This window comes from Equus caballus, chromosome 28 (genome assembly GCF_041296265.1).
Source record: "Equus caballus isolate H_3958 breed thoroughbred chromosome 28, TB-T2T, whole genome shotgun sequence".
Classification (NCBI taxonomy): Eukaryota; Metazoa; Chordata; class Mammalia; order Perissodactyla; family Equidae; genus Equus; species Equus caballus.
The window spans coordinates 97,099-109,666 of record NC_091711.1 but is presented as its reverse complement, the minus strand read 5'-3'; positions in this window follow the sequence as shown (position 1 = coordinate 109,666).

Here is a 12,568-nt window from a genome sequence, read left to right as displayed (position 1 = left end):
GCTGGATGTTGGACCTGAGGGACTTGTCTACCCTTGTGGAATCAAGGCAGGACTTTGCGCCTTGCAGCCCTAGCGCCATGTAGGACCCGGCAGAGCAGAAGTTCTACTTCAGCCACATCAGGGCTGGGAAGAAACTGCGTTTCACAGGCCTTTGTAAGACTCGTTCCCTGTAGGCTGTAAAACACCAGTGCAGAGCAAGTTGTTTCTTAGCTGCCCAAAGATGTGGAAGCCCCACGCTGTGGGGCCTGTCTGCCCTTGAGTAGTCAAGGCAGGACTTTGAGCCTTGCAACTCTAGGCCGATGTAGGACACGGCATAGCAGCAGTTCTACCTCAGCGAGATAAGGCCTGCAAAGAAACTGCATTTCTCAGGGCTTTGCAAGAGATGCTCCCGGTTGGCTGTAAGAGAGGTCTCCAGAGCGGGTTGTTTCTTAGCTTCCCAAAGAGCTGGAAGCAAGAGGCTCTGGGGCCCAACACGCCCTTTGGAAAGAAGCCTGCACGTTGTGCCTTTCAGCTCTAGGGAAATGTGGCACACCCAGAGCAAAAGTTCTACTTCAGCCAGTTCAGGCCCGCAAAGAAACTGCGTTACACAGGCCTTTTGTAAGTCATGTTCCGGGTAGGCTGTAAAAGCACTGTGCAGAGCGAGTTGTTTCTTAGCTTCCCAAAGAGCTGGAAGCAAGATGCTCTGGGTCCCAACTCGCCCTTTGGAAAGAAGCCTGCACGTTGTGCCTTTCAGCTCTAGGGCCATGTGGCACACCCAGAGCAGAAGTTCTACTTCAGCCAGATCAGACCTGCAAAGAAACTGCGTATCACAGGCCTTTGGAAGAGATGTTCCCGGTAGGCTGTAAGAGCACTGTGCAGAGCGAGTTGTTTCTTAGCTGTCGAAAGAGCTGGAAGCTGGACCTGAGGGACTTGTCTACCCTTGTGGAATCAAGGCAGGACTTTGCGCCTTGCAGCTCTAGCGCCATGTAGGACCCGGCAGAGCAGAAGTTCTACTTCAGCCACATCAGGGCTGGGAAGGAACTGCGTTTCACAGGCCTTTGTAAGACTCGTTCCCTGTAGGCTGTAAAACACCAGTGCAGAGCAAGTTGTTTCTTAGCGGCCTAAAGAGGTGGAAGCCCCACGCTGTGGGGCCTGTCTGCCCTTGAGGAGTCAAGGCAGGACTTTGAGCCTTGCAACTCTAGGCCGAAGTAGAATATGGCATAGCAGCAGTTCTACCTCAGCGAGATAAGGCCTGCAAAGAAACTGCATTTCTCAGGCCTTTGCAAGAGATGCTCCCGGTTGGCTGTAAGAGAGGTCTGCAGAGCCAGTTGTTTCTTAGCTTCCCAATGAGCTGGAAGACAGAGGCTTTGGGGCCAAACACGCCCTTTGGAAAGAAGCCTGCACGTTGTGCCTTTCAGCTCTAGGGCCATGTGGCACACCCAGAGTAGAAGTTCTACTTCAGCCAGATCAGGCCTGCAAAGAAACTGCGTTTCACAGGCCTTTGTAAGAGATGTTCCCGGTAGGCTGTAAGAGCACTGTGCAGAGCGAGTTGTTTCTTAGCTGCCGAAAGAGCTGGAATCTGGACCTGAGGGACTTGTCTACCCTTGTGGAAACAAGGCAAGACTTTGTGCCTTGCAGCTCTAGCGCAGAGTAGGACCCGGCAGAGCAGAAGTTCTACTTCAGCCACATCAGGGCTGCGAAGGAACTGCGTTTCACAGGCCTTTGTAAGACTCGTTCCCTGTAGGCTGTAAAACACCAGTGCAGAGCAAGTTGTTTCTTAGCTGCCCAAAGAGGTGGAAGCCCCACGCTGTGGGGCCTGTCTGCCCTTGAGGAGTCAAGGCAGGACTTTAAGCCTTGCAACTCTAGGCCGATGTAGGACACGGCATAGCAGCAGTTCTACCTCAGCGAGATAAGGCCTGCAAAGAAACTGCATTTCTCAGGCCTTTGCAAGAGATGCTCCCGGTTGGCTGTAAGAGCACTGTGCAGAGCGAGTTGTTTCTTCGCTTCCCAAAGAGCTGGAAGCAAGATGCTCTGGGTCCCAACTCGCCCTTTGGAAAGAAGCCTGCACGTTGTGCCTTTGAGCTCTAGGTCAATGTGGCACACCCAGAGCAGAAGTTCTACTTCAGCCTGATCAGGGCTGGGAAGAAACTGCGTTTCACAGTCCTTTGTAAGACATGTTCCCGGTAGGCTGTAAGAGCCCTATGCAGAGCGAGTTGTTTCTTAGCTGCCGAAAGAGCTGGATGTTGGAGCTGAGGGACTTGTCTACCCTTGTGGAATCAAGGCAGGACTTTGCGCCTTGCAGCTCTAGCGCCATGTATGACCCGGCAGAGCAGAAGTTCTACTTCAGCCACATCAGGGCTGGGAAGAAACTGCGTTTCACAGGCCTTTGTAAGACTCGTTCCCTGTAGGCTGTAAAACACCAGTGCAGAGCAAGTTGTTTCTTAGCGGCCTAAAGAGGTGGAAGCCCCATGCTGTGGGGCCTGTCTGCCCTTGAGGAGTCAAGGCAGGACTTTGAGCCTTGCAACTCTAGGCCGAAGTAGGATATGGCATAGCAGCAGTTCTACCTCAGCGAGATAAGGCCTGCAAAGAAACTGCATTTCTCAGGCCTTTGCAAGAGATGCTCCCAGTTGGCTGTAAGAGAGGTCTGCAGAGCCAGTTGTTTCTTAGCTTCCCAAAGAGCTGGAAGCAAGATGCTGTGGGGCCCAACTCGCCCTTTGGAAAGAAGCCTGCGGATTGTGCCTTTCAGCTCCAGGGCAACGTAGCACACCCAGAGCAGAAGTTCTACTTCAGCCAGATCAGGCCTGCAAAGAAACTGCGTTTCACAGGCCTTTGTAAGAGATGTTCCCGGTAGGCTGTAAGAGCACTGTGCAGAGCGAGTTGTTTCTTAGCTGCCGAAAGAGCTGGAAGCTGGACCTGAGGGACTTGTCTACCCTTGTGGAAACAAGGCAGGACTTTGTGCCTTGCAGCTCTAGCGCCATGTAGGACCCGGCAGAGCAGAAGTTCTACTTCAGCCACATCAGGGCTGGGAAGAAACTGCGTTTCACAGGCCTTTGTAAGACTCGTTCCCTGTAGGCTGTAAAACACCAGTGCAGAGCAAGTTGTTTCTTAGCTTCCCAAAGAGCTGGAAGCAAGATGCTGTGGGGACCAACTCGCCCTTTGGAAAGTAGCCTGCATGTTGCGCCTTTCAGCTCTAGGGCAAAGTAGCACACGGAGAGCAGAAGTCCTACTTCAGCCAGATCAGGCCAGCAAAGAAACTGCGTTTCACAGGCCTTTGGAAGAGATGTTCCCACTAGGCTGTAAGAGCACTGTGGAGAGCGAGTTGTTTCTTTGCTTCCCAAAGAGCTGGAAGCAAGATGCTGTGGGGCCCAACTCACCCTTTGGAAAGAAGCCGGCACGTTGTGCCTTTCAGCTCTAGGGCAAAGTAGCACACCAGAGCAGAAGTCCTACTTCAGCCAGATCAGGCCTGCAAAGAAACTGCATTTCACAGGCCTTTGGAAGAGATGCTCCCGGTAGGCTGTAAGAGCACTGTGCAGAGCGAGTTGTTTCTTAGCTTCCCAAAGTGCTGGAAGCAAGATGCTGTGGGGCCCAACTCGCCCTTTGCAAAGAAGCCTGCACGTTGTGCCTTTCAGCTCTAGGGAAATGTGGCACACCCAGAGCAGAAGTTCTACTTCAGCCAGATCAGGCCTGCAAAGAAACTGCGTTTCACAGGCCTTTGTAAGTCATGTTCCCGGTAGCCTGTAAAAGCACTGTGCAGAGCGAGTTGTTTCTTAGCTTCCCAAAGAGCTGGAAGCAAGATGCTCTGGGTCCCAACTCGCCCTTTGGAAAGAAGCCTGCACGTGGTGCCTTTGAGCTCTAGGTCAATGTGGCACACCCAGAGCAGAAGTTCTACTTCAGCCTGATCAGGGCTGGGAAGAAACTGCGTTTCACAGTCCTTTGTAAGACATGTTCCCGGTAGGCTGTAAGAGCCCTATGCAGAGCGAGTTGTTTCTTAGCTGCCGAAAGAGCTGGATGTTGGACCTGAGGGACTTGTCTACCCTTGTGGAATCAAGGCAGGACTTTGCGCCTTGCAGCTCTAGCGCCATGTAGGACCCGGCAGAGCAGAAGTTCTACTTCAGCCACATCAGGGCTGGGAAGAAACTGCGTTTCACAGGCCTTTGTAAGACTCGTTCCCTGTAGGCTGTAAAACACCAGTGCAGAGCAAGTTGTTTCTTAGCGGCCTAAAGAGGTGGAAGCCCCACGCTGTGGGGCCTGTCTGCCCATGAGGAGTCAAGGCAGGACTTTGAGCCTTGCAACTCTAGGCCGAAGTAGGATATGGCATAGCAGCAGTTCTACCTCAGCGAGATAAGGCCTGCAAAGAAACTGCATTTCTCAGGCCTTTGCAAGAGATGCTCCCAGTTGGCTGTAAGAGAGGTCTGCAGAGCCAGTTGTTTCTTAGCTTCACAAAGAGCTGTACGCAAGATGCTGTGGGGCCCAACTCGCCCTTTGGAAAGTATCCTGCCCGTTGCGCCTTTCAGCTCTAGGGCAAAGTAGCACACCCAGAGCAGAAGTCCTACTTCAGCCAGATCAGGCCTGCAAAGAAACTGCATGTCACAGGCCTTTGGAAGAGATGCTCGCAGTAGGCTGTAAGAGCACTGTGCAGAGCGAGTTGTTTCTTAGCTTCCCAAAGAGCTGGAAGCAAGATGCTGTGGGGCCCAACTCGCCCTTTGGAAAGAAGCCTGCACGTTGTGCCTTTCAGCTCTAGGGCAAAGTAGCACACCCAGAGCAGAAGTCCTACTTCAGCCAGATCAGGCCTGCAAAGAAACTGCGTTTCACAGGCCTTTGGAAGAGATGTTCCCGGTAGGCTGTAAGAGCACTGTGCAGAGCGAGTTGTTTCTTAGCTTCCCAAAGAGCTGGAAGCAAGATGCTGTGGGGCCCAACTCGCCCTTTGGAAAGAAGCCTGCACGTTGTGCCTTTCAGCTCTAGGGCAAAGTAGCACACCCAGAGCAGAAGTCCTACTTCAGCCAGGTCAGGCCTGCAAAGAAACTGCGTTTCACAGGCCTTTGGAAGAGATGTTCCCGGTAGGCTGTAAGAGCACTGTGCAGAGCGAGTTGTTTCGTAGGTTCCCAAAGAGCTGGAAGCAAGATGCTGTGGGGCCCAACTCGCCCTTTGGAAAGAAGCCTGCACGTTGTGCCTTTCAGCTCTAGGGCAAAGTAGCACACCCAGAGCAGAAGTCCTACTTCAGCCAGATCAGGCCTGCAAAGAAACTGCGTTTCACAGGCCTTTGGAACAGAGGTTCCCGGTAGGCTGTAAGAGCACTGTGCAGAGCGAGTTCTTTCTTCGCTTCCCAAAGAGCTGGAAGCAAGATGCTCTGAGGCCCAACTCGCCCTTTGGAAAGAAGCCTGCACGTTGTGCCTTTCAGCTCTAGGGAAATGTGGCACACCCAGAGCAGAAGTTCTACTTCCTCCAGATCAGGCCTGCAAAGAAACTGCGTTTCACAGGCCTTTGGAAGAGATGTTCCCGGTAGGCTGTAAGAGCACTGTGCAGAGCGAGTTGTTTCTTAGCTGTCGAAAGAGCTGGAAGCTGGACCTGAGGGACTTGTCTACACTTTGGAAACAAGGCAGGACTTTGTGCCTTGCAGCTCTAGCGCCATGTAGGACCCGGCAGAGCAGAAGGTCTACTTCAGCCACATCAGGGCTGGGAAGGAACTGCGTTTCACAGGCCTTTTTAAGACTCGTTCCCTGTTGGCTGTAAAACACCAGTGCAGAGCTAGTTGTTTCTTAGCTGCCCAAAGAGGTGGAAGCCCCACGCTGTGGGGCCTGTCTGCCCTTGAGGAGTCAAGGCAGGACTTTGAGCCTTGCAACTCTAGGCCGATGTAGGACACGGCATAGCAGCAGTTCTACCTCAGTGAGATAAGGCCTGCAAAGAAACTGCATTTCTCAGGCCTTTGCAAGAGATGCTCCCAGTTGGCTGTAAGAGAGGTCTGCAGAGCCAGTTGTTTCTTAGCTTCCCAAAGAGCTGGAAGGAAGATGCTGTGGGGCCCAACTCGCCCTTTGGAAAGAAGCCTGCACGTTGTGCCTTTCAGCTCTAGGGCAAAGTAGCCCACCCAGAGCATAAGTCCTACCTCAGCCAGATCAGGCCTGCAAAGAAACTCCGTTTCACAGGCCTTTGGAAGAGATGTTCCCGGTAGGCTGTAAGAGCACTGTGCAGAGCGAGTTGTTTCTTAGCTGCCGAAAGAGCTGGAAGCTGGACCTGAGGGACTTGTCTACCCTTGTGGAAACAAGGCAGGACTTTGTTCCTTGCAGCTCTAGCGCCATGTAGGACCCGGCAGAGCAGAAGTTCTACTTCAGCCACATCAGGGCTGGGAAGAAACTGTGTTTCACAGGCCTTTGTAAGACTCGTTCCCTGTAGGCTGTAAAACACCAGTGCAGAGCAAGTTGTTTCTTAGCTTCCCAAAGAGCTGGAAGCAAGATGCTGTGGGGACCAACTCGCCCTTAGGAAAGTAGCCTGCATGTTGCGCCTTTCAGCTCTAGGGCAAAGTAGCACACGGAGAGCAGAAGTCCTACTTCAGCCAGATCAGGCCTGCAAAGAAACTGCGTTTCACAGGCCTTTGGAAGAGATGTTCCCCGTAGGCTGTAAGAGCACTGTGCAGAGCGAGTGGTTTCTTAGCTTCCCAAAGAGCTGGAAGCAAGATGCTGTGGGGCCCAACTCACCCTTTGGAAAGAAGCTGGCACGTTGTGCCTTTCAGCTCTAGGGCAAAGTAGCACACCAGAGCAGAAGTCCTACTTCAGCCAGATCAGGCCTGCAAAGAAACTGCATTTCACAGGCCTTTGGAAGAGATGCTCCCGGTAGGCTGTAAGAGCACTGTGCAGAGCGAGTTGTTTCTTAGCTTCCCAAAGTGCTGGAAGCAAGATGCTGTGGGGCCCAACTCGCCCTTTGCAAAGAAGCCTGCACGTTGTGCCTTTCAGCTCTAGGGAAATGTGGCACACCCAGAGCAGAAGTTCTACTTCAGCCTGATCAGGGCTGGGAAGAAACTGCGTTTCACAGTCCTTTGTAAGACATGTTCCCGGTAGGCTGTAAGAGCCCTTTGCAGAGCGAGTTGTTTCTTAGCTGCCGAAAGAGCTGGATGTTGGACCTGAGGGACTTGTCTACCCTTGTGGAATCAAGGCAGGACTTTGCGCCTTGCAGCTCTAGCGCCATGTAGGACCCGGCAGAGCAGAAGTTCTACTTCAGCCACATCAGGGCTGGGAAGAAACTGCGTTTCACAGGCCTTTGTAAGACTCGTTCCCTGTAGGCTGTAAAACACCAGTGCAGAGCAAGTTGTTTCATAGCGGCCTAAAGAGGTGGAAGCCCCACGCTGTGGGGCCTGTCTGCCCATGATGAGTCAAGGCAGGACTTTGAGCCTTGCAACTCTAGGCCGAAGTAGGATATGGCATAGCAGCAGTTCTACCTCAGCGAGATAAGGCCTGCAAAGAAACTGCATTTCTCAGGCCTTTGCAAGAGATGCTCCCAGTTGGCTGTAAGAGAGGTCTGCAGAGCCAGTTGTTTCTTAGCTTCACAAAGAGCTGTAAGCAAGATGCTGTGGGGCCCAACTCGCCCTTTGGAAAGTATCCTGCACGTTGCGCCTTTCAGCTCTAGGGCAAAGTAGCACACCCAGAGCAGAAGTCCTACTTCAGCCAGATCAGGCCTGCAAAGAAACTGCATGTCACAGGCCTTTGGAAGAGATGCTCGCAGTAGGCTGTAAGAGCACTGTGCAGAGCGAGTTGTTTCTTAGCTTCCCAAAGAGCTGGAAGCAAGATGCTGTGGGGCCCAACTCGCCCTTTGGAAAGAAGCCTGCACGTTGTGCCTTTCAGCTCTAGGGCAAAGTAGCACACCCAGAGCAGAAGTCCTACTTCAGCCAGGTCAGGCCTGCAAAGAAACTGCGTTTCACAGGCCTTTGGAAGAGATGTTCCCGGTAGGCTGTAAGAGCACTGTGCAGAGCGATTTGTTTCTTAGCTGCCGAAAGAGCTGGAATCTGGACCTGAGGGACTTGTCTACCCTTGTGGAAAGAAGGCAAGACTTTGTGCCTTGCAGCTCCAGCGCCATGTAGGACCCGGCAGAGCAGAAGTTCTACTTCAGCCAGATCAGGGCTGGGAAGTAACTGCGTTTCACAGGCCTTTGCAAGAGATGTTCCCGGTAGGCTGTAAGAGCACTGTGCAGAGCGAGTTCTTTCTTCGCTTCCCAAAGAGCTGGAAGCAAGATGCTGTGGGGCCCAACTCGCCCTTTGGAAAGAAGCCTGCACGTTGTGCATTTCAGCTCTGGGGCAAAGTAGTACACCCAGAGCAGAAGTCCTACTTCAGCCAGGTCAGGCCTGCAAAGAATCTGCGTTTCACAGGCCTTTGGAAGAGATGTTCCCGGTAGGCTGTAAGAGCACTGTGCAGAGCGAGTTGTTTGTTAGGTTCACAAAGAGCTGGAAGCAAGATGCTGTGGGGCCCACCTCGCCCTTTGGAAAGAAGCCTGCACGTTGTGCCTTTCAGCTCTAGGGCAAAGTAGCACACCTAGAGCAGAAGTCCTACTTCAGCCAGATCAGGCCTGCAAAGAAACTGCGTTTCACAGGCCTTTGGAAGAGAGGTTCCCGGTAGGCTGTAAGAGCACTGTGCAGAGCGAGTTGTTTCTTAGCTTCCCAAAGAGCTGGAAGCAAGATGCTGTGGGGCCCAACTCGCCCTTTGGCAAGAAGCCTGCACGTTGTGCCTTTCAGCTCTAGGGCAAAGTAGCACACGGAGAGCAGAAGTCCTACTTCAGCCAGATCAGGCCTGCAAAGAAACTGCGTTTCACAGGCCTTTGGAAGAGATGTTCCCCGTAGGCTGTAAGAGCACTGTGCAGAGCGAGTTGTTTCTTAGGTTCACAAAGAGCTGGAAGCAAGATGCTGTGGGGCCCACCTCGCCCTTTGGAAAGAAGCCTGCACGTTGTGCCTTTCAGCTCTAGGGCAAAGTAGCACACCCAGAGCAGAAGTCCTACTTCAGCCAGATCAGGCCTGCAAAGAAACTGCGTTTCACAGGCCTTTGGAAGAGAGGTTCCCGGTAGGCTGTAAGAGCACTGTGCAGAGCGAGTTGTTTCTTAGCTTCCCAAAGAGCTGGAAGCAAGATGCTGTGGGGCCCAACTCGCCCTTTGGCAAGAAGCCTGCACGTTGTGCCTTTCAGCTCTAGGGCAAAGTAGCACACCCAGAGCAGAAGTCCTACTTCAGCCAGATCAGGCCTGCAAAGGAACTGCGTTTCACAGGCCTTTGGAAGAGATGTTCCCGGTAGGCTGTAAGAGCACTGTGCAGAGCGAGTTGTTTCTTAGCTGCCGAAAGAGCTGGAATCTGGACCTGAGGGACTTGTCTACCCTTGTGGAAACAAGGCCAGACTTTGTGCCTTGCAGCTCCAGCGCCATGTAGGACCTGGCAGAGCAGAAGTTCTACTTCAGCCAGATCAGGGCTGGGAAGAAACTGGGTTTCACAGGCCTTTGCAAGAGATGTTCCCGGTAGGCTGTAAGAGCACTGTGCAGAGCGAGTTCTTTCTTCGCTTCCCAAAGAGCTGGAAGCAAGCTGCTCTGAGGCCCAACTCGCCCTTTGGAAAGAAGCCTGCACGTTGTGCCTTTCAGCTCTAGGGGAATGTGGCACACCCAGAGCAGAAGTTCTACTTCAGCCAGATCAGGCCTGCAAAGAAACTGCGTTTCACAGGCCTTTGTAAGTCATGTTCCGGGTAGGCTGTAAAAGCACTGTGCAGAGCGAGTTGTTTCTTAGCTTCCCAAAGAGCTGGAAGCAAGATGCTCTGGGTCCCAACTCGCCCTTTGGAAAGAAGCCTGCACGTGGTGCCTTTGAGCTCTAGGTCAATGTGGCACACCCAGAGCAGAAGTTCTACTTCAGCCTGATCAGGGCTGGGAAGAAACTGCGTTTCACAGTCCTTTGTAAGACATGTTCCCGGTAGGCTGTAAGAGCCCTATGCAGAGCGAGTTGTTTCTTAGCTGCCGAAAGAGCTGGATGTTGGACCTGAGGGACTTGTCTACCCTTGTGGAATCAAGGCAGGACTTTGCGCCTTGCAGCTCTAGCGCCATGTAGGACCCGGCAGAGCAGAAGTTCTACTTCAGCCACATCAGGGCTGGGAAGAAACTGCGTTTCACAGGCCTTTGTAAGACTCGTTCCCTGTAGGCTGTAAAACACCAGTGCAGAGCAAGTTGTTTCATAGAGGCCTAAAGAGGTGGAAGCCCCAAGCTGTGGGGCCTGTCTGCCCTTGAGTAGTCAAGGCAGGACTTTGAGCCTTGCAACTCTAGGCCGATGTAGGACACGGCATAGCAGCAGTTCTACCTCAGCGAGATAAGGCCTGCAAAGAAACTGCATTTCTCAGGCCTTTGCAAGAGATGCTCCCAGTTGGCTGTAAGAGAGGTCTGCAGAGCCAGTTGTTTCTTAGCTTCACAAAGAGCTGTAAGCAAGATGCTGTGGGGCCCAACTCGCCCTTTGGAAAGTATCCTGCACGTTGCGCCTTTCAGCTCTAGGGCAAAGTAGCACACCCAGAGCAGAAGTCCTACTTCAGCCAGATCAGGCCTGCAAAGAAACTGCATGTCACAGGCCTTTGGAAGAGATGCTCGCAGTAGGCTGTAAGAGCACTGTGCAGAGCGAGTTGTTTCTTAGCTTCCCAAAGAGCTGGAAGCAAGATGCTATGGGGCCCAACTCGCCCTTTGGAAAGAAGCCTGCACGTTGTGCCTTTCAGCTCTAGGGCAAAGTAGCACACCCAGAGCAGAAGTCCTACTTCAGCCAGATCAGGCCTGCAAGGAAACTGCGTTTCACAGGCCTTTGGAAGAGATGTTCCCGGTAGGCTGTAAGAGCACTGTGCAGAGCGAGTTGTTTCTTAGCTTCCCAAAGAGCTGGAAGCAAGATGCTTTGGGGCCCAACTCGCCCTTTGGAAAGAAGCCTGCACGTTGTGCCTTTCAGCTCTAGGGCAAAGTGGCACACCCAGAGCAGAAGTCCTACTTCAGCCAGATCAGGCCTGCAAAGAAACTGCGTTTCACAGGCCTTTGGAACAGAGGTTGCCGGTAGGCTGTAAGAGCACTGTGCAGAGCGAGTTGTTTCTTAGCTTCCCAAAGAGCTGGAAGCAAGATGCTGTGGGGCCCAACTCGCCCTTTGGAAAGAAGCCTGCACGTTGTGCCTTTCAGCTCTAGGGCAAAGTAGCACACCCAGAGCAGAAGTCCTACTTCAGCCAGATCAGGCCTGCAAAGGAACTGCGTTTCACAGGCCTTTGGAAGAGATGTTCCCGGTAGGCTGTAAGAGCACTGTGCAGAGCAAGTTGTTTCTTAGCTGCCGAAAGAGCTGGAATCTGGACCTGAGGGACTTGTCTACCCTTGTGGAAAGAAGGCAAGTCTTTGTGCCTTGCAGCTCCAGCGCCATGTAGGACCCGGCAGAGCAGAAGTTCTACTTCTGCCAGATCAGGGCTGGGAAGAAACTGCGTTTCACAGGCCTTTGCAAGAGATGTTCCCGGTAGGCTGTAAGAGCACTGTGCAGAGCGAGTTCTTTCTTCGCTTCCCAAAGAGCTGGAAGCAAGATGCTGTGGGGCCCAACTCGCCCTTTGGAAAGAAGCCTGCACGTTGTGCCTTTCAGCTCTGGGGCAAAGTAGCACACCCAGAGCAGAAGTCCTACTTCAGCCAGGTCAGGCCTGCAAAGAAACAGCGTTTCACAGGCCTTTGGAAGAGATGTTCCCGGTAGGCTGTAAGAGCACTGTGCAGAGCGAGTTGTTTCTTAGGTTCACAAAGAGCTGGAAGCAAGATGCTGTGGGGCCCAACTCGCCCTTTGGAAAGAAGCCTGCACGTTGTGCCTTTCAGCTCTAGGGCAAAGTAGCACACCCAGAGCAGAAGTCCTACTTCAGCCGGATCAGGCCTGCAAAGAAACTGCGTTTCACAGGCCTTTGGAAGAGAGGTTCCCGGTAGGCTGTAAGAGCACTGTGCAGAGCGAGTTGTTTCTTAGCTTCCCAAAGAGCTGGAAGCAAGATGCTGTGGGGCCCAACTCGCCCTTTGGCAAGAAGCCTGCACGTTGTGCCTTTCAGCTCTAGGGCAAAGTAGCACACCCAGAGCAGAAGTCCTACTTCAGCCAGATCAGGCCTGCAAAGGAACTGCGTTTCACAGGCCTTTGGAAGAGATGTTCCCGGTAGGCTGTAAGAGCACTGTGCAGAGCGAGTTGTTTCTTAGCTGCCGAAAGAGCTGGAATCTGGACCTGAGGGACTTGTCTACCCTTGTGGAAACAAGGCAAGACTTTGTGCCTTGCAGCTCCAGCGCCATGTAGGACCCGGCAGAGCAGAAGTTCTACTTCAGCCAGATCAGGGCTGGGAAGAAACTGCGTTTCACAGGCCTTTGCAAGAGATGTTCCCGGTAGGCTGTAAGAGCACTGTGCAGAGCGAGTTCTTTCTTCGCTTCCCAAAGAGCTGGAAGCAAGATGCTCTGAGGCCCAACTCGCCCTTTGGAAAGAAGCCTGCACGTTGTGCCTTTCAGCTCTAGCGAAATGTGGCACACCCAGAGCAGAAGTTCTACTTCAGCCAGATCAGGCCTGCAAAGAAACTGCGTTTCACAGGCCTTTGTAAGTCATGTTCCCGGTAGGCTGTAAAAGCAC